Source organism: Pinus tabuliformis, chromosome 7 (genome assembly GCF_031772625.1).
Source record: "Pinus tabuliformis cultivar Carrire ecotype Pingquan chromosome 7, CPIR1, whole genome shotgun sequence".
NCBI classification, from domain to species: domain Eukaryota; kingdom Viridiplantae; phylum Streptophyta; class Pinopsida; order Pinales; family Pinaceae; genus Pinus; species Pinus tabuliformis.
The window spans coordinates 1,089,421,873-1,089,443,189 of record NC_142293.1 but is presented as its reverse complement, the minus strand read 5'-3'; the positions used below and the strand labels follow the sequence as shown (position 1 = coordinate 1,089,443,189).

The 21,317-nt window shown below is 38.8% G+C and overlaps 1 protein-coding gene across 1 annotated transcript in view; it reads left to right on the top strand.

Moving 5' to 3' along the window:
- LOC149251355 (UDP-galactose/UDP-glucose transporter 5B-like) overlaps nucleotides 1-21,317 on the top strand; it is a 245,376-nt gene that overhangs the window by 136,077 nt on the left and 87,982 nt on the right. The window lies entirely within an intron of this gene.

Sequence of the window (21,317 nt, the reverse complement as noted above, 5' to 3'; positions counted from 1 at the left end):
TACCTCAGTCAATCACATTGCCTCGGAATTTGGGTTTCTCAGCCTGCGCTACCATTGAAAATGCCGTCAAGGTGGGCTGCTGTCATAAATAGAAGCACAGAACCCCCCTGCTATCAACTGAGCCTCAGGATTACTGCGCTGCCTCAAATTCAACCTCAGATAACGTCACAGTGGTTCTGCTGTCCAGATCCAACATTAGAATTAGCACACTGCCGCAGGATTCTTTTTGGAATTGTCACAGGGTGAGCCGCTGCTCCAGCAACCTCTTGAACTGACCTAAGCTGGTTAACAATACCACAGAGTATCGCTGCCATGGATTTACTCCCTCAGGACCCTTGATCGCCAAACACAGATGAATGATGCTTCAAACAATCATGCTACAAAAGTAGAGAGAAGGGATTGGCTAGGGTGGAATCTTTCACCATGGAAACCAATCAGAATAAAAAGGGAACTTAAAACCCTCAAGAGCATCAGCTTACAAATCAGAAAGATCAACAATCCAAGATGAGAAAAATGAATCTCCTCCCTCCTTTTTATAGATTTCCTTTGCAGTTTTTCCTCCTAATTTTAAATTTTTGAGTGGCTTACAAGTTTGCCTTCATTTGCGCCAAATTTGACTTCTATTACAAGTTTTCCTCCATTTACCCCAAATTATTTAATGTTACCCCAGTAACATCAAATAATGGGTTCCCCCTTTACAAATGAACATAGCCTACGGGGTTAGATAGGCTACTCTGTCCTCCCTTGAGAAATTTAATTAGAAGAGGACATTACATTTTCCTCATTGAATTATGTTTTTCAGAATGTTTTTTGCATGCTATCCGGAAAATTATTGGATTGGAAACATGCAAATTTTGCACATGCCAATTTACATTTTAAAAGGCTTGTTAAATCAATTGGACCTTGACGTACTACAAGTTTGCAGAGTAGCATTTACAAGGTTGGTGCCGTTTTGATTGTTTGAAAAATATTCATAATATTCACACTATGCTTAAATCAGTGTTTTAAAACTTGGACTCTTTCTTGGAATTGGTTGAGGTTCAACTCAGACTTGGCCATGACTCAGATTAGATCTGATTTCAATGAATTGGTTTACTAAAAATACATAAAATATGGATTTGAATGAAAAGATATATTTTAAAGATTTCAAACCATTAGATACAAAATATGCAAAGTCTCCTTATGTATATGTTGAGTTTTGTAGATTGGAAGGTACTTCTAGTCTTGTTTCTTGACTAGCAAAACACCTTGATTTGCCGCTTTAGGAGCTTGCATGTGTGACATGCGGAGTGTGCAAGTGAGTTGCATGCTTGGAATGTGTTGCATGTGACATGCATGAGATGTGCATGTAAAGCGAACGAAATTTATGAATTGTACTTGAGTTAAAGTAAAGAAAGCTAAAGATAGGATAATTAACTAAAGTAAAGTCACTTATCTTCAGTTAGCTTGATGAGCTAATTTTGACTGTCAGTCTTAGCTTTAGGAAAGTTATAAATTGAGCCTAAAGTGAGGAGCTAAGACACAGCAAGAGCACAAGATTGAGAGAGGCTTCTTAGTGAACGTGTTCTGGGTTCGAGATAATGTAGTGAGGTTGGTGATTAGATTGTAGTTTTTATTTTTCTCAGTTGGGCCATTATTCCAGGACGAGAGCCCAAGTAAGTTCTGTGATTAATTTATTAATGAAGAACTATTGATTAGGTAGAACTTTGTTTATGTGTGTGATTCAAATTGATTAATTTTTCTTTCTCTAATCGCTAAATATTTTTGGTTAGGAACTAGCCTTGTATTCATTCAGTTAATAATTGCTGGGAATCGATTACTAGGTATTGGGTTTGGGAAATTCTAACAATATATACCTTGTAAGGGTGAATATATCAAAATGGCATTGAGTGCAACATATATCATCAACAAAATGCATACTCATTGAGTCTCTAATTGGCCTCTAGAGTGCAAAAACCATGCTACAAGCTACTGGACTGCTACATAGTACATAGTACAAGTCATTGATCAACATGATCAATGATCGAATTCATCACTATTACTAGAAATGGGATCCTCATTAGGAGCTACAGAATTTATTAGAATATTCCTATTCCTATTTAGTATTTAATACTCATTCTTTTAGCTGTTGCTATATTTATTCGTTTAAGCAGTTTCTTAGATGAAACTGAGTGTTTCCATATTCTACATAGAAACTTGATGTTTCTATTATTGTAAATATCTCTGTATTATCATTGAGCTTCTTGCTCATTCTGAATTAATTCATTCGACATTCTTTTATGGTATCAGAGCGAGGTTAAGAGATTTCTTGAACAGTTATTCTCTCTGCATCCTAATCTCTTGAGTTCTTTCTTTCATTCCTTTCTAAGGTCGAGCCCTCTGTAAGCCAGGTAGCCTTCACTGAGTCTTAGCCTCGGCTTTGCTCACTGTGATAAAAGCTTACAGTCGTCTATCTCGATACAGAAATGGATTCTTCTCCTGCATTATCATTTTTCTGAGGAATTAACTTTGTGGCGGTGACCGTTTCGTGGGAGCGGGATTCGTTTTCTGGCTGGCCAGTTTGCATCACAACCCGGTAACTATAAGATCGGGTGCTCGCACCTTCCGTATCTGAACGAATACCTATATTATCTATGTCTTGCCCGCGATAAGTTTGTTGCCAAAGCTCTTTGATGATCTTGTTTATTGCATCATTCTCGTCATACACGCCAATTCCGACGGCTTTCCGGCTCGGAATCAATCGCACGATCAGGAACCCCAGGAGCTGGATCGTGGTGTTATGGGCAGCAGTCTATTTGTCGTTTGAACAGTCTATTTGTCGTTTGAAGCCTTGTCGTCTCATCGTGGCCCTCGTCTTTTCTATTGGTCAATCGTAGCAGAGACGTGAAACTTTGACGGCATTCTCCGACACGCAGTCTGTATGCAGCGTGGGTTTATCAAAACGACGGCTCACGTGGGTTCGCTTTTTCAATCTACGTATTTTTTTTTCTTCTTCAAAATCAGCTTTAATTTTATGAGGATGCATGCGACCTCTTGTCATGGTTTTGGTCTGGTGCACTGATACACATCTGAGGCATGTTGTTGATTGACATTTGCACATATTCTTTCCTAGAACAGAGTGTGGAGAATTCGAGCCTGAGACAGCGTTTTTGTGAAAAATTCAGGACTGTCTAAACTTTTATCTAGCAAAGACCTGAGTTAATTTTTGTGCATTGTTCAAGCCTATTTCTTTCAAGGCAGAATTTGTTAAGGTTCTGTGTCAGTCTCATACAGTCATCTTGATATTTTCTTGGAATTTATTTGCGGCTCCTTCATTTGAAAAGGCATCACCTGAAAGAGGAATTTTAAAACGTATCTTGTAGCCCTAGCCATGCAAGAGTCTCGGTCCTTATTTCCTGTTACTTGATCTCTGAAGTTTGGCATTTGTTTGCTCAAGGCTGCCTGTGGAGAATTTGTTCTGCAGGTCTGAAAAATAAATCAATCATGAACAATGTGGCATGAACAAATCAGCTTTGCAAAGCTTACATTGTGACCTATGCAGCCTGTGTTAAACCGACAGCTGTATAGTCAATAAAATCACTTCAAGCAGCAGTATAAGACTTGTGAAAGAAGGGTACAGCTACAGCAGTGGAACCTGCTCTATTGCTATTTTTTTAGACTGTGGAGATATATTTTTGCTGGACTTCTGTATTGTCTTTGGGAAAATGGCCACGCTCACCAATCTGATGTTAGAAGGAAATCAACGCTTTAATGGCAGCAACTATAACATTTGGAAACAAAGAATGTTGACCATTTTTGAATACAGGCGTCTTGATCAGCTCATTTTGGGCAAAGAGCTTCGTCCCGGTACAGCTGGTACCGATCAAGATAAATTTGATGATCGAAATCGAGAGGCTGTTATGCTTCTCAAGCTCTCTGTCGCTGATGATCAGTTACCACAGATTCCTTCTGGCAAGACAGCTGCCGAAATCTGGCAACAGTTGAAAGAACTGCACGAGACATCTGACAAAAGCAGAGCCTTTTTTCTCAAAAATCAGTTGTTCTCCATCATAATGGACGAACATATGTCTTTACAGGAACATCTCAACAAAATTAAAGACATTCGAGATCAGCTCGAAGCCATTGGTCGGACCATGGAGGAAGAAGATATGGTAGTCATTACTTTGAAAAGTCTACCGAAATCTTATGAACACTTCATAGAAACACTCAACATTACCACCACAAATGTTGATCTGAAGTTTCCAGAGTTATGTACCAAACTTCTGCAGCAGGATCGGTGGAAACAACAGTTTGGTAGTGGTGCTTCATCAGTGTCCTCGGAAAATGCATTTGCTGCAAAATATCAGTCCTCTTCATCAGTGTCCTCGGAAAATGCATTTGCTGCAAAATATCAGTCCTCTCAGTCCTTTCAGCAGAAAGGCTCTTCTCAGCCTTTTGATCCTGCTAGGAAGAAAAGTGTGCAGTGTAATTACTGTCACAGGTTCGGTCACATGAAGAAAGATTGCCAACAGAGGATTGCTTCTGAACAGAAGAAACAGGGAGGGCCACATCAGACAACAAATGTTGCAGAACATTCCGAGTAGACAGATTCTGCTTTTTATGCCTTTATGGCTAAAAGGTCTTCAGATCATGTTCCTTCCTCTGCATGGTACATTGATTCTGGTGCATCACGCCATTTCTCTCACAGGCGTGACTGGTTTATTGACTTCTCACTTTTCAGTGATTCCGTGGTATTTGGCGGAGGTGAAAAGTACACAGTAGCTGGCAGAGGTACAGTTCAAATTCAGTCTGGTGGGCGCACACTCATATTTCTGAATGTATACTATGTTCCTGGTATGGAAATTAATCTGCTATCTGTCAGCCAGATTATGAGGAATTCTCCTCAGCTTGATGTTGTGTTCAGTGCACACAAGTGCTCCATTATTGACAGGGAGACTAGTCTAACAGTTGCTGTTGGCCTAGAGGACCATGGTCTATACAGGCTACTTGACACCGGTGACTCTCCAGAAGTGGCTCTAGCAGCACGTGTCTCTCCCATCAGCACTCTATGGCATCAGCGATATGGGCATCTAAATATGCAGTATCTCTCTCAGCTCTCTCGGGAGGGACTTGTGTCAGGATTACCTGATATTCAGACTCAGCAGTTGGGGGTATGCAGCGCCTGTCAAGCGGGAAAGCAACATCGGTCTTCATTCAAGGATGGAGAATCTTGGCGCGCATCTAAGGTACTTCAGTTACTTCATGCTGATATTTGTGGTCCTATGAATACAGCTTCTATCACTGCTTGCAAATATTTTTTACTTATTGTAGATGATTTCAGTAGAAAGATGTGGGTGTATTTTCTAAAAAATAAATCTGATGCTCTTAGTACCTTTCAGAAGTTTAAAACCTTAGTTGAAAAAGAATCTGGTTGTAACATCATGACCCTTAGGACCGACAATGGGGGGGAATTTTGTTCCTCAGCTTTTGCCAACTTCTGTGATAGTCATGGCATCAAACGTCAATTAACCACACCTTACACTCCTCAGCAGAACAGTGTTGTCGAGCGTCGCAACCGCACGGTTGTTGAAATGGCTCGTTCCATGTTACAACACAGGAGTGTTCCAAACAAATTCTGGGCTGAAGCAGTATTTACTGCTGTTTATCTTCTTAACCGATCACCTACTCAGGCTGTTAAAGGGAAGACTCCTGAAGAGGTTTGGTCTGGCCGTAAGCCTAAGATCAGTCACCTCAAAGTATTTGGCTCAGTTGCATATGTTTGGATTCCACCTGCTAAGCGCTCTAAGTTGGATTCCAAAAGCCAGAAACTCATGATGACAGGTTACAGTGATCATCACAAGGCCTATAGGCTGATAGATATAGCCACCGGTCGTCTTAGCTTCAGTCGGGATGTAGTATTTGATGAAGACAGAGGATTTTTTCAGTCTTCTTCTTCTAAGCAGTGTTCTGAGGATCAGCCTCACAGTGTTCTTCTTCCGGTCGGTCCACCTGATGGGAGGGATGATGTAGCATCAGTATTTGATAATACTCTATCTGAGCTTCCTCCAGAAAATAACCCTCCTCTTGCTGCTCCTATTGATCTTGAGTCTTCTTCATCTCCTCCTGATATTGGTTCCTCTACTCTTCGGCCTAAATGGTGGGCTAAAACCATTGGTGATCTCCGAGATGATGAGCTTCTTGAAGGTAGAACTTCTAGACATAAGAACAAACAACAGTCTACAGTCAATTTTGCTCTTATGGCTAACCTTCACAGTATTTTTGAGCCTCAAACCTATTCAGAGGCTAAGGGTACATCTGAGTGGGAACAGGCTATGGAAGCCGAATTCCAGAGTCTTCAGAAGAATCACACCTGGACACTTTCTGATCTTCCTGCAGGGAAAAAGCCCATAGGCTGCAAATGGGTGTATAAAGTGAAATACAAAGCTGATGGAACCATAGACAAGTATAAAGCTCGTCTTGTGGCTCGAGGGTTCTCACAGAAGGAAGGCATCGACTATGAAGAGACTTTTGCTCCTACAGCCAAGATGAGTACCATAAGGCTTGTCCTTGCCCTTGCAGCTCAATTCAATTGGAAAGTTCATCAGATGGATGTAAAGAGTGCTTTCCTAAATGGTGATCTCCAAGAAGAAGTCTACATGACGCAGCCTTCAGGATTCAAGGTTGTTGGTCAAGAACAGAAAATGTGTCGATTAGCTAAAGCCATTTATGGCTTGAAGCAAGCTCCTCGGGCTTGGTACATGAAAATTGATCAGTACCTGACAGATCAGGGTTTTTAGCGGAGCCCATCTGATGCAAACCTGTATATCAAGCATACTGTTGATGATATCTTGCTTGTGGTTGTCTATGTGGATGACCTTATCATTACTGGCAGCTCTGCACATTTGATCCATGGGATCAAACAAGATTTATGCAGAACTTTTGAGATGACAGACTTGGGACTTCTTCATTACTGTCTGGGGGTTGAAGTTTGGCAGACTGAAAATCATATTTTTCTCTCTCAGTCCAAGTATGCAAAAAATTTTGTGGACAGGTTCAGAATGTAGGATTGCAAACCAGCCACGACTCCTATGGAACCAGGGCTCAAACTTTCATCACAGTCATCCTCTCCCCTTGTGGATGAAACTTTATTCAAGCAACTAGTGGGCAGTCTCATCTATCTTACTGCCACCAGACCTGACATCAGTTTTGCAGTAAGCTATATCTCCCGCTTTATGTCAGCTCCTAAAGCTGATCATTGGATAGCAGCAAAGCGTGTGCTACGATATGTGCGTGGTACTTCTGATTATGGCCTCTTATATACTCGCAGTTCCAATCCTATTCTCAGTGGTTACACTGAATTCTTTTAGAATTATCGTTTGGCGCTTAGAGTCTTCGCACTGCTCGAACTCTTCAGTAATGTCTGCAACTACAGTAGTAGTACTAACAGAAGCATGAGTGGGCTGAGCTACATGACTAGTGCTTACATATGCCATACTTGGTGTTATGTTGTCAATTACTTTGACTCTTATTAGTGGATCCAAATCTAAAACAATCTCCACTAACTCCAAGTTGTCAATGTTGAAAATTGGCAGCTCAGGGATGAATTTCCTTAAATAAAATTTCATTTTTGACAATTCTGGAGTGATTTTAAAAAAATAGAAAGTCATGTCTAGCATCTCAAGTATGACTTTCCAAAAATAGTAAATCACCTCAATTGGTAATCAAGTATAGTTGATGGAAAATCACTCAACTTATCATTAATCAACCCTAATAGTTCATTTTTGACTTAATTATGAATATTATCATTACTATTATCATTATCCTTATGATACTATGATATTACTTTTTATTATTAAAAGGAAATTCAAGTCACCTTACCTTCATACTTCACACCTCTCTCTCCTTAATGTCTCACATGTCTCTATGTTACAGTCTCTCCTACTCTCTCGTTAAAAGACTTGGCATATTCCTCTTACAAACTCATTGAAGACATGTCATAAAAGATTCCTCTTACGCACTCTTTAAAGCGTATGTTACACTCTCTCTTAAATGCATAGTTACAAAGGCATGCATACCTCTCCTTAAATGGAATTCATTACCCTTTGTCCTTAATGGCATGCGTCACAGTTCACTCTTCCTAAAAGGGCACGAGTTACTCTTCTCAAAGCATGTTAGATTCCTCCATTGAAGACATGCATTGCCTCTCTCCATAATATCTTAAGTTACTCTTCCCTATTTGGCATACGAGTTACACTAAGGCATGCTCCTCCTTTATGGCATGAATTCATTCCTCCTCCTATATATATGTGCCTCATATCTTCTCCCCATACTACTTGTGCATTGTGAAAGAAGGATTCAAAATTGAGAGAGAGAGTTGGAGAGACTTGAAGAAGATTGTGAGGAAGAGAGACTTGTAGAGTAAGAGCAAAAATTGAAGGTTGATTCAGTGTTTGCATCAACTGCTGCTATTAGTGATCTTCATGCTACAACTTGTTCAGATTTGGGTGAACTTACTCATTCTCTTGATCTCTTATTGTACTTTGTATCTCTTTTGAACAATTGATATCTAATAGAAAAAGAATCTGGTTGGGTTTTCCCCTTGTGGGTTTTGCCCTAGTCATTTGACTTGTGTCTCATTCTGTTCTTGGTTGTCTTCCATTGTGCATTTGGTTTGTGTTCTATCTACAAGTGCTCAACTAATGTTGCAACATAAAGAAGTTTTCTAATACGTGATTGTTACAACATAGAACATCAGATTTCAATAGTCAATATCAAAACTAGGATCAAACACTACTGGTTGAGACTTCTATGCCCATTTTGAGGTTGGATCAATATCATTCAACATAATGGGATCTATATCGGGTCTTTTGTTCCACAACTGGTTGTGCCTTAGCCTAAGGTTGTATTCCAAGAAAATGAAATCATTTAACCATTTTTTTGTTCCAAACTATTCTCTTCTTCGTGTGAATCCGTTCAAAGACAAACCAACTGTGCTCAAGGCAAGAAGCACTAAAGAATTGATTCAAGACTTGAATTACAAACTTTGGAATTAAGGACATTGACTACCAATTGACTCAGACCAATGTTCTACAAAAACAAAGTTAGTTCAACAAATTAGATTGTGACTTTGGTTAAAAAATCAAGTATTTAAAGTTTAAACAATTGAACTTAAAAAAACTTTGGAATTGCTTATCTAGTTTAGTCGGAACTGTTGCAATCTTTGCTTGGTTTTTACCAAAGGTACTTGTGTTTGTATTGAAAACATTGAATTATCAATGTCCTTGTAGTTTCTCTATTTGATCTAGGATCATGTGCTCTAAGCACTCGCACAATCCATTTTTGAGCTGCCCAATTTTGTCTTCTCCTAAACGAGCTCTGTAATAATACCTTGGGTTGAATAAATATCTAGTTGCATGCATAGGATGATGGAGATCATTGTTCCATTTGTTAATAGTAATCTCCTAAATAGGCGCATACTTAGCTACTCTATCCTCGTAGGTTATCCTTATCCACTCCTTTGCCTGATCCATAGCCTCAATGCTCATAGATGTAACCCATGGCCAATTTTTCCCCATCCAACAACTTTCAACAACTTAACAAGGTGCTCATCAATTTTCACTACCTCTATTGCTTTTTTTCAAAAGTTTTCTTTTGGTGAGGGCCTACTAATATCCATTCTATTCATTAGTGAAAAACATTTTTTTAGGAAAGGACTGATTGCAATGTGAGGAAGCGAATTGCAAGTCTTGTGATGGCAGGCCTAACAAGGTCCTTGTTCTTGATGTTTTACTTTAGCAGGTTTTGTTGTGCCTCAAACTCTTTCCTAAGGTTAAAAGTTCTATTCGTAGTGGGAGAACCAAGGAGAAGCTATTGGGGAATCCACCCATTGTCACCTTCACTACCTTGCCTCTTGCTTTAAGGCTAAGCAAGGGGCTTCCTCAATGTCTTAGGGTTCGTTGAACTTGAACCTCGAGGTTCGATGTTTGGTAGACCTCAACGAAATGTTTAGATTCAACTCAGAGTCGGCTAGGTTCAGATTAAGCTCACCGTGCATTGTTTAGTTTGGGAAGGGTTGCCAATGTCATTAGCTCTTGCCTGCACCCTAATATTGTTCTTTGGCGTTGTCTTCCTCGATAAAAATTCCATTTGCATAATGTACGATCTGAGCGCCTTTCTCCACTGGGTCTGATGAAAATTTCCATCCATTTTGTGTCGGGTTCAAGCGTCTATTAATTTGAGGAGAATGCCTGTTGGTTTCGATTCAAGTAGAGGGCGACGTCGTTTTCTACTTTCGAGTCTCGTCCTATGGAGAACTTGAAAGAAGGACTTTACATGTTTGAAGCTTCGATGAGCTCGCCCATCTCAACACAAAGATGTCATATAAATTTCTATACTTCAAACTTTTAACACATAAAATACTTTTATGTTATATAGGTAAACAATTATTATTTTTATTATTCATTAAAATATGTATAAATTGAATTATATAATTTAAAAATAATTTTATTTAAGTTATATAAATAAATAACTATTTAGATATACATAATTTATTATTTTATGTTATATTTTATTTTAATTATATATGTATATATATTATGTTTATTTTATTTTAAAGATTAATTTTATATTTATATATATATACATAATTGAACTTAATCACAAATATCATTCGAACTTTGTTAACAAATTCAAACTCGAATCAAATTTAATCGTTGTCGAACTTTAACTCGAACCCGAACCATGTGACATAGGACTTCCTAATCCAAGAGGGGTCTCTCTAAGAGTCAAGCTAAGTTTGTTTGGGTAGGAGGAAGAGTGAGTTCGTCCAAGTAAGTTTTGACTAAGACAACTTGGTATTCAAGAGAAGGATTATGATGGGCGAGTACCAAATCACCAATTTGATCAAAAGTTTAATTAAATCAATGATGACATTCAACATAACGCTTGGAAGTACAATAGGACTCTGGCTTAATTCAACGTATTAGATGAAAATTTTAATTAAATCAATGACAACATTCAGTGTTGTTGAAAAGTGTAACTAGGTTTGGTCTTCATAATGACATATAATTATGATTTTATGTAATGAGATGTAAGGAAAAATAAAATTATTGTATTGACTTGCTTCATGGGTTATATGAGAAAGAGATTTTGTATTTGAGTCAAGACTCCGATTGAGAGTCTTTAGGAATTATTTGCCATCTAGTCATAAAATGAGAGTCATTGTCATGTAATGAAGTCATGTTACACTTTGTAAAAGGTCACAATTGTCTATGTAAAGTATCCTCCAAGACGTTGTCACTTATCCTCTTCAAGTCAGCCTACAATGATGGAAGAACTTGCTAGAAGAAGTCGGCTTACCTACTTGGGATCATGTCGACCTAAGGGACATGAGGTGAGGTGTATCAGTAGCCACACTTGTCCTCACCTAGAGACAAGCAACTCGACAAGCATTTGGTCAAGTAGAAGTACGAAGAAGAGGTCAAGTAAAAGTGCGAAGAAGAGGCTCCAAGCAGAAGTGCGAAGAAGGGATAACAAAGGAAGGATTCTTCCGGGTATAACGAAGGAGAGTTTCTTCTGGGTCAGCGGAGGAGAGATTCTTTTGGGTTAGCGAAGGAGAGTTTCTTATGGGGTCAGCAAGGGATAAGTTTCTTTTGGAGATAACGAAGGAAGGTGATTCTAGGGTACTTATTCTGGGTGACCGAGCTAGAGACTAGGGACTGAGATTCTCTATGGGAGGCTGAGAAGAAGCAGTGTGAAGGATAAAGACCGAGTTTCTCTAGAGGAAGCCAAGGAGAGCAGCTCGAGATCAAGAAGAAAGTTGAGGAAGGGAAGAGGCAGAGCATCAAGGTTAGTGACACAGTTCTTGGGAGGATACTAGAGTCAGGCGTCTTTGTCATGGTCTTGGTACTCATCAATTGAAGATCTAAATGAATAATTTTGATCGGTTTTTCCTCTCAAGAGGTGAGAGGTTTTGGCCTTGGCAGACAAGCCTACATACTGTGTCACTTGTCTTTTATTGTGCATATTGGTAATTGTCTTGATGAAAAGAACACAATAATAACATAACGAAGAAAAGACTATAAGCTATGAAGTAAAAGTATATCACAAGGAATTATCAAGTAGAGAAATCTTTTAACTATTCATACCCTAGATTTCTCAACATGGTATCAAAGCTAAGGTGCTGAAGTCAAGAAGGGGCATTCAAGCAAGTAGACACACGAGAATCGAGCTTCAAAGAAGGATCAAAGCAAGTCAAAGAACACCAAGCAAGATCTTCATCATACCAAAACCCTAGATCGAAGAAATATACTCTAACAAGAGTCTTGAAATTATCTTCAAGAAGGAAGCAGGAAGAAAGACCGAAACCCGAGAAGCACTTCTAAGATCATCACTCATACATCATCAAAGGAGTGGAAGCTCTTCAAAACTAAGGAAGGCTAGATCGAAAGGCAATCTTCTCTTTATTGAAGCAAGGATCTCATTTGGAAGAAGATCATCCTAAAGAAGGCAGTCTTCCCTCGTCGAAGTAAGAACCTTCTTAAAAGGATCATCTGAAGCAACAAGTTTGTCATCATTATCAAGTTGAAGATTCTATCTTCACAAGTAAGTACCTTTTTCTTATAATCTAATATAGTAAAAATGACTTCATGTTTCAAGGAGAACCATAAGCTGGTTGGGATATCAAACTTCCTTGTATGGAAAAGAAGGATAGACATAGTCCTCGAAGTAAATGAAGTCATTGATCATGTCCATGGAAAGGTCTCCAAGCCATCCGAAGAACCAACATTATCTGAATACATGGAAAGGGATCTAAAGGCTCAAAAGATTCTTAAGGATCTATCAAAAATCCTCTCATTTCCTATGTAGCCGAGTTGGAGACATCTAAAGAGATATATGATGAGCTGGTAGAAATTTTCTCTGAAAGCACGATAGAAAAGACCATATCACTTAGATTTGATCTATATAAATTGAAGGTGTCAAAGGATGAAGGGATATCTTCATGCCTTTCAAAAGCATCTCAAATAAAAGGTCAATTGCGAGATCTAGGAGAGATGGTATCTGATAAAGAAATGATATCCGTTATTCTAAATGCATTGATTGATGAACAAGGTAACCTCATATCTACTAAAGAAGAGGAAGCTATCCCATTCATCAAATTATGGTCTCTATGCAAGGCAGAAGAAGATAGGTTGAAGAAAGAAAGTGACAAAAGATCAGATAAAAGGGATCAATTAGTGACAAAAAGAAAAGGGAAATTTGGAAAGTTTGGTCCTCAAAAGAAAAGGAAGAACATGGCTAAGGTAAGATGCTATGGATGCCAGGAACTTGGGCACTATAGAAGAGATTGTCCTAAACATAAGAAGGACAAGAGAGATAGGGAAGAAGCCCATATTACTGAGGAAGTGAAAGAACTTGAGACAAAGAAGCTTAAGAAGGAAGAAGTAAAAGATCTCTACTATGACTGAGATGATTTTCTTCACTAGAAGGTACTTTCCACTTGTAATTTATAAATAGGAAGCAGTGTAAATAAGATAGGATGCATCAGATTAGAAAATAGCATCGTGATAAAAGCATTAGAAGGAAGAGCTCTTGACATGGGAAGTAGAAAGAATGTATGGAATAAATTCTAAAGAATAAGAGCTCTTGGAAACCTCATTGAAATCTCAAATAATACTTATAGAAAGAAGTAGAGGTCATCATCGTCTGGGATCATCATACAATAGTCAATAAGGAAACATATGCTGGGTAAGGATATGAAAGATCCTCAAGTTCTTTCGATAGAATCCTTATCAGAGGATTCACCGATCTAGAAAGAAAGCAAGTGTTTCATCAGGAATTCCAACTGATGGGATTCAAGGGATGATGGTATGATGACATAACAATGAAGCGGTATAAAACTCGTTTGTTCAAAGGAAGCTGCTAGAGGAAGTTTGGTTGAACCAAAGGAAAGATGAGGTATGTATGCGAACATAGATACCCCTGCAACTACACTCCATCACTCCCGACATATCTCAGGCCATACCACATTGTACCATGCAAGTTCTGAGCACATGCCTTGTTGCATTCCAATGTACTGCCTTGGTTCCACTATGAATTGGCTTAGGGTGTTCATAACAAATCATATATTCGGCCTAACGTTAACCAGATTCAACAAGTGCCCATCAATGCTTGAGTACCATGCTCTAGGTGCTTGTTTGAGTCCTTATAAAGCCTTCTTCAACCAGCACACATGAGAATCATGCCCATGTATCTCAAAGCACTAAATTGCTCAATGTACACCTCCACCTCAATAAATCCATTAAGGAATGTTGTTTTCACATCCATCTAATGTATCCTCCACGCCATCTTTGAAATAATAGATATAACAATTTGAATAGAAGTATACTTGACGACTAGAGCAAACATCTCCTCGTAGTCCTTTCCCTCTTTCTAGGAGAATCTTCTTGCCACAAACCTTGCCTTGTACTTCTTGATGTTGCCATCTACAACATACTTGATATTATAGATCCATCTAGAGCTCACAATTGATTTCCCCTCTGGCATTTGCACAATGTCTCACACATCATTCTTCATGATGGAGGGATCCTCCTCCATCATGTCATCCTTCCAAACCTGCTGGTTTGCTACCTTCTCAAAATTGGTAGGATTAGAATTAGTGACGCTACTCATGAGAGCCATGTAATTGGGAAACTTCTTTGGAGGCCTTCTCTTGCTAAAAACACTCCTAGGAGCCTCCACATGTTCTAGAGCATTTCTTAGTGTCTGCTTTAGTCATCTCAATTTCCTATTGAAAGAACTGGAAGGAGCCTCCAACTCCTCCTACTTACCTAAAGACTAAGTCCCTGCTATAGGTAGGGATGGTCTCTGCTTAATCTTCAAAGCTTCCTACTCCTTGTCATTTGTCATTGTTCGAAGGGGCTCGTGCTACTTCTTGAATCCTTGACCCTCCTTAAACATGACGTCCTAGCTCACCACAATCTTCCTCTCAGCTGGATTGTACACCTTGTATGCCTTTGAAGTCTTGTCTCCGAATGTACATGGACATATAATGGACAATCAAAGTGTGAAAATGGCTATTTTCCGGTTTCATTTTTGTGAATGCCTCTTTAGGAATATTCTTCTCCAAGATCTTATGAAGGCTCTTTTTCTGATACACTGTTGTATTGAATGCCTTCACCCAAATGAACATGGAAAGATCTTGGTCATGAATAATTTCCTTGGCAGCTCCAATGATGGCCTTGTTGTTCCTCTCAACAATCCCATTTTGTTGTGGGTTGTAAGGTACTATTAGATCCCTCTTAATTCCTACCTTTTTGTAGAAATTCTTGAAGTCGTTGGAGGTATACTCACCCCCATTACCTTTTTGTAGAAATTCTTGCAGTCGTTGGAGGTATACTCACCCCCATTATCTGACCTTAGAACTTCGATCTTCCTCGTCTAATTCTCCACGAGAGCTTTAAATTCCTGGAAGCAACTGAAGATCTCATGAAGTAGATCCACCTCCTCCTAGAGAAATCATCGATGAAGGTCACATAGTAACTATAATCATTCAAGGATGCTATTGATATCGCACACATCTATATCTATTGGATCCAAGATCTCCTTAGACTTTCTCTCATTGCTAGGAAAAGTAACCTCGACATACGTGCCAAGTCCACATCCCTTGCACACCCCCTGTTTCTCTACAATGAATTTTGGAAGACTAGGGAGAATATCCCTCAATATCGATAAAGCTCTGTGATGAAAGTGACCCATCCTCCTGTGCTACAATTGCACAGGTTGTCACTATCATAACTAGGGCTTGCACACATTGAGCTTTCAACGTGTACAAGTTACCTTCTCTTCCTCCAATCACTCGTTTGGAGTCAAGGCTAGATTCTATTAGTCTGACAAGTACCTGTCCATCTTGGAAGTAAACCACATACCCCTGTCTTTGTGGCAGAGACTGAGAAAATTCTTAGTTAGCCCTGGAACATACAATACATCTGTCACCTCCAAAGGGTATCTTGACTTTAGCTAAAACTGAATGGCGCCAACTCTCTCTACACCATACTAGACATTGTTGCCAAGCTCCACATGTATATCTAATTCATCCTCCTACAAATTGGTGAAAAACTCTTGTGCTCTTGTCATGTGGCGAGAGGCACCATTTTCCACGAATTAGGCACCCTTGGTTGAAATGCTAGAAAGGAAAGACACCAATGTGAAATCCTCGAATCTCGCAACAAACTCATTGACTTGAGCATCTGCAAAAGCTGCAACCTGCTGTACCCTTCCCTTACCGTTCTGCTTGTTCGACCACCATGAGGAATAATGATCACTCTTGTGGCATGCAAAGCATTTCATGTTGCTCGAATATTTCCTCTTTCTAGCTTGTGAAGTAGCCTCTCCACCTGTACCCTTCTTGACCTTCCCTTGCCCTTCCTTGCCAGATTGGCTAGATCAAGATTCTCATCATCACTCGTGTATTGGCCTCCTAACAAAGATCCCTCCCAAATCTCTTCTTGGATGAAATCATCCCACAGTATGCCCCAATCAGGAAGCTTTTTTGTGCCATAATGCCCTTGATGAAAGGAGCCCATGACTGAGTGAAACCATTTAGGGTTGTCCTCACCATCTCTCCATCTATCACGGTCTCCTCAATAGCAGCCAACTCATCACGAACCTTTGCAATTTTGGCGAGATAAGAGGAAACAGTATCTGATCTAGCCATCATGGTGTTCCCAAGCTTCTCCCTCAACATCATCTTCTTGTTGCAATATCACTTTGATAAAGCTTTGTTAGAGCCTCCAACATCTCCCTTGCTGTATTCTTCTTGGATAGGTGAGGAATTACACGATCCTTCACCACATCCAAGATAATCCTTTTGGATTTTACATCTATTTTGTTAACAACAATCAATCCTATAACATCAATAGGCTGGGTGAGTTTGGCATTAGCAAACTTCCATATGCCATTCTCTATGAGAATCAATGAAACCTTAGCCTTTCAACGAATGAAGTTTGATGCACCCTCCAACCTATCATCAAATCTTAATTCGGTTGCGGTCATCTCCCAAATAAGAAATTTATTGTAAAAAATAAATCTGTTGCTGGAAATATAGATTTGCTGCAAACTTGTATGCAATGTGATTTCCCCTTATTCAGAGTTGATGCTCTGATACCATGTTAATTTCTTAATTTCAGATCTAGTTTTAATTTCCCAACAATTTTTATACCTAGAAAAAATATTTTTGCAAGCACTGAATGTAAAACACACCGAAATTTTAACAGAAAATTAAATAGCAGAAGTGCACACAGAGGAAAATTATCACACAACAAATAACCCTCCAATTACTCCACTTTTATTATCTGAATAATTAGGGCTTTCTTACTGGGAAAATGGACTAGAAAGAAAATACAAATGATTTACAGCAATAGAACCTAGACAAATTGGTTCCCTGAAAACCTGAGATATACACCAATGAAATTTCTCCACTTGTGCGACATTTGAGTAACCTGATACCTTCGCATATGCGGCCTATAGCAGCTCTTGCGTACTCACATGCGCAACCCGATCTCCTCACATGTGCAACTTTAGTTGTCTGTCCCTCACGCGTGCGACTTTCTGTAGAATTTTCTTACCAGATGTGGCCTTTAGCAAACCTGTGCTTAGAACTAGTATGGCCTTGGCCTCACTTAGTCCTCTTCCCTGGATTTTTTCTGCTGCAACACTTCTCTCTTCAACCTTAAATATCACACTCACTCTTGTTTCCTTTTTCTCTTCCTAGCCTTGCTTTTATATTTTCTAATGATGGATGCCAAGGATTAAAGCCTACCTCACTTGAGATCGACATTTGAGATTAAAACAAATTCATTAAAGTAAATAATTTACTTTTCTTCAGTTTCTTTAGCTCAATAGCCAACATAATTAATTATGCCTTTTTACCTAAGTTAGACTTGGGCTAAATTACAAAAGCAAGTTAATAAATTGAGCAAGTATGGTAAGGAGACTTTGGGCGACTCCTGCATGCTTGACACCTAGCCAATGCAGAAGTACCTGTTTGCTGCTACAATCATCAACAACCGTAGCACATAAATTATGAATTAGACTCAATGATGCCGAATTTTCTTATCATGATGGGGTATTCAGAGAAGGGTTTTGGGGCAATTGAGTGAGATTAATGATCAAACCCTTGCACATGAATGTATGAAAGCAACATATATTACCAAGTAAATATGCAATAGGTTCAAGGTTATAATTTTCATAAATTATTACATTATAATTTTTTATTTGCCCACTTGGCTTCAATTGCCCAATTTAGCCCACAAATCTCTTTGCTAATGGTTTGGTATGGTCAACCATGAAGAATAGTAAACAATGGCAGCTGAATGTTCCACTTATTTTCCTTTGAGGAAATTTGACTTGGTTCCTTGAGAGGTATGATTTAACTTGGATGTTTGACTTGGTCATTTGGAGGAATAATTTGTCTTCTAACGACTACTTTCTTGGTCCATTACTCAACTTCTTGGTCCATGAGGTCTCCAACGACTAGTTAGACCACCCAATGGTTAGTTGACTTCACCAACAACTAGTTTGATTTACTAACTTGGCTCGGCCACTTGCCAGTTGGATCTCCAACATCCTTAATTATGTGACACTCCCAACACTTGGGTTTGGCTAAACCAGCCATGATCTGAATTAGGTATCTCTTGGGATCTCCAAATGTTTTTCTAGTGTTAGCCACATCATCACTTGCTTTGCCATGTCATCTTCCACCTCTGCTGGTCCCACAATGCCTTAAGAATCTAACACATGGGTATTGTTCCTCGTGTTTCGCTGATCATTTTTGATGTAACACATGCAACATTTAGCCCAACGCCACCCCTGTTTTGCCACATGGAAACGTATTTAACCTATTGATCAAGTTTGACCAAGATGTAACTAGCCACTGCTACCTATGATTGGAAAAATCCTCTCATCAAGCTGAATAATTTGAGACCAAGCTGACTTTCTGACCATCGAGACCACTTTGCATTGGAACCGTAAACTGCCTCGGGAAATGTGAAAAGTTGTCAATATGAGAATGGCATGCATGGGAGTTGTTTGAGGAGTACTACACCAAAGTCAAGTCCACCTATATTCAATAGAATCTAAGCATGTGGTAAACACACATAGGTGCACATTGATGCGAGTTGGATTGGCCCAAACATTGGTGATCACCCCTACAAAAGTAGCTCTCCTAAAACCATGAGTCCTCACTTATGCTCACTTATGGGCCTCCAATCTTGTACAGGATGAGAGGAAGCCAAGATGAACTCAAGGACCAATTGTACTCTGACTAAGACAACAAGATATATACAATAAGAACAAGACATAGGCCTGGGACACCTAATACAAAACCTCACATGGTTTTTACAATGCTTTTGACTTGTGACCTTGGGCTTACAATGGTAGTGCTAGATTTGCAAAGTTTAAATATGTACCCTCGCTAACATGCAGGGTAACAGGGCGATCTCTGTGATTGGTATAGGTTCATCTGGTAGAATATTTCCTATTTTTTTCTCGAACTTGTAGCGAACCGATTTATTTATTTATTTTTAGTTAACATAATTTATGTTTTTTTCTTGATTTCTTGGTAGCGAGATTTCACATTGTAGTGGAAATTTGGATTTCAAGCGGTAAAGGGCCAGATATGGTCAAAGATCAATTCTTTAGGGAAACCCTGATTTTTTTTATTTGTGGTCAACAATTTGTATGGCCAATGGCCATAATTAAAAAAGGCTTTGCTGCCAATTGTGATAGCCAAGCTTGATCCACAAATTAATATCCAAAGGTTTTGGAATACAACGATGTCAATTTAGGATAAAGTAATATATATTGGATAAATGTATGTGTGGTGTCCTAGGGTAATTTTTTTCCTTAGGTTTCTATTTTGGCTAGGGGTTCATTCGATAAATAATGAACGATAATATTCACAAACTGTAGGATCCCTTTTTGCATACAAGTATAAAGATTCAACAAGAATATAATAATCCATTAAAATCACATTATCCTAGGGTTGATTGCCCGATATAACAAAGATCCTATCCAACCAATAGTTTCTCCAATATTGTTTGTAATGTCACACTCTAGTAAACAACATCCAACTATAAATAAACTATGTCAATCCAAGATTTCCTATACTGTTTTACTGTCTACTAAGTAAAATCTAATCTTTCTTGCCTAAGGGGCTGAATTTCCTACCTGTGGGTAGTTGAAATTCTCAGTGTAATTTTGATTGCAATTGTTTAATAAACAAGTACTCCATTGAAATATTGCAATTCACTCCTTAATTACAATTATCTACACTACTTCTCAAAATTTTGTACTGTTTCCTACAGAAGACCGCATGCTACCCTAATGTGTATTGCTAGCCTAAGGTTTTTGGAAGTTTATAAAAAAAACTAGAAACTGGATTGCATCATCCGTCTTCGTCTCATTGCTATAACAACTAGGATGATACCGAAACTCCGCTCCTTTGTTGGACTGCCATAGGCGTGTCTCAAGTCAACGAATTAAGGGACCTTCTGTTGGGTTTCAGGGGTGGTAGCCAATGTTCCACCAAGGTTCCGGGACGAGGGGGCGAGGGAGCGAGGGGGCGTGGGAGCAGCCTATGCAAAAGCTCCCTACCATTTTTTAGGAAACGTGGGGGAGCGTCAGGGTCTTAAAAATTTATAAATATGAAATATAATTTATTAATTGAGTCCACTATGACAATTTGGTTTGAATTGAAAAGCTACAAAGCATGATCATTGATATGAATATCATTTGACATTATCCAAATTTATAAAAGATTAAAGTCAAGTCTGATACATCAAGAGTCATCATTGGCAAAAAATGCCAAATGCTAAAGGCTCCCATATGCTCTAAATTTTTATAGAAAACAATTTTATATTATTAGGCACGGTTGAAATTACCCTGAAAAAGCCACATTTTGCAGCTGTAGAAACTTTCTTTAATTTGAAATGAACATTACACTGAGCTTCCAATAGGTATAAGTGTATCTAACTGCAATGATATGTTTCATGCAATATAAACTTCAATCTTTAACAACATCACAAGACAAATAGTTAGTAGTAGATAAATATGGACATGATTAAAACCAAAAGCGTAAAACATATAAATCTCCAATTTATTATAATTATCTTGTTCGAATATAGCCTCACTGCACCATAAAACCTTCTAGGGAGCCTGAGATGTTCTGAACTGTAACATAGCTTTTTTAGTATTTACAATACTTGTACAATGCTTCTACCATTGTGGATCCCTGGTTTGTCCACTCTGACTATTGTTGATGTGAAATGATTCACTCAGAA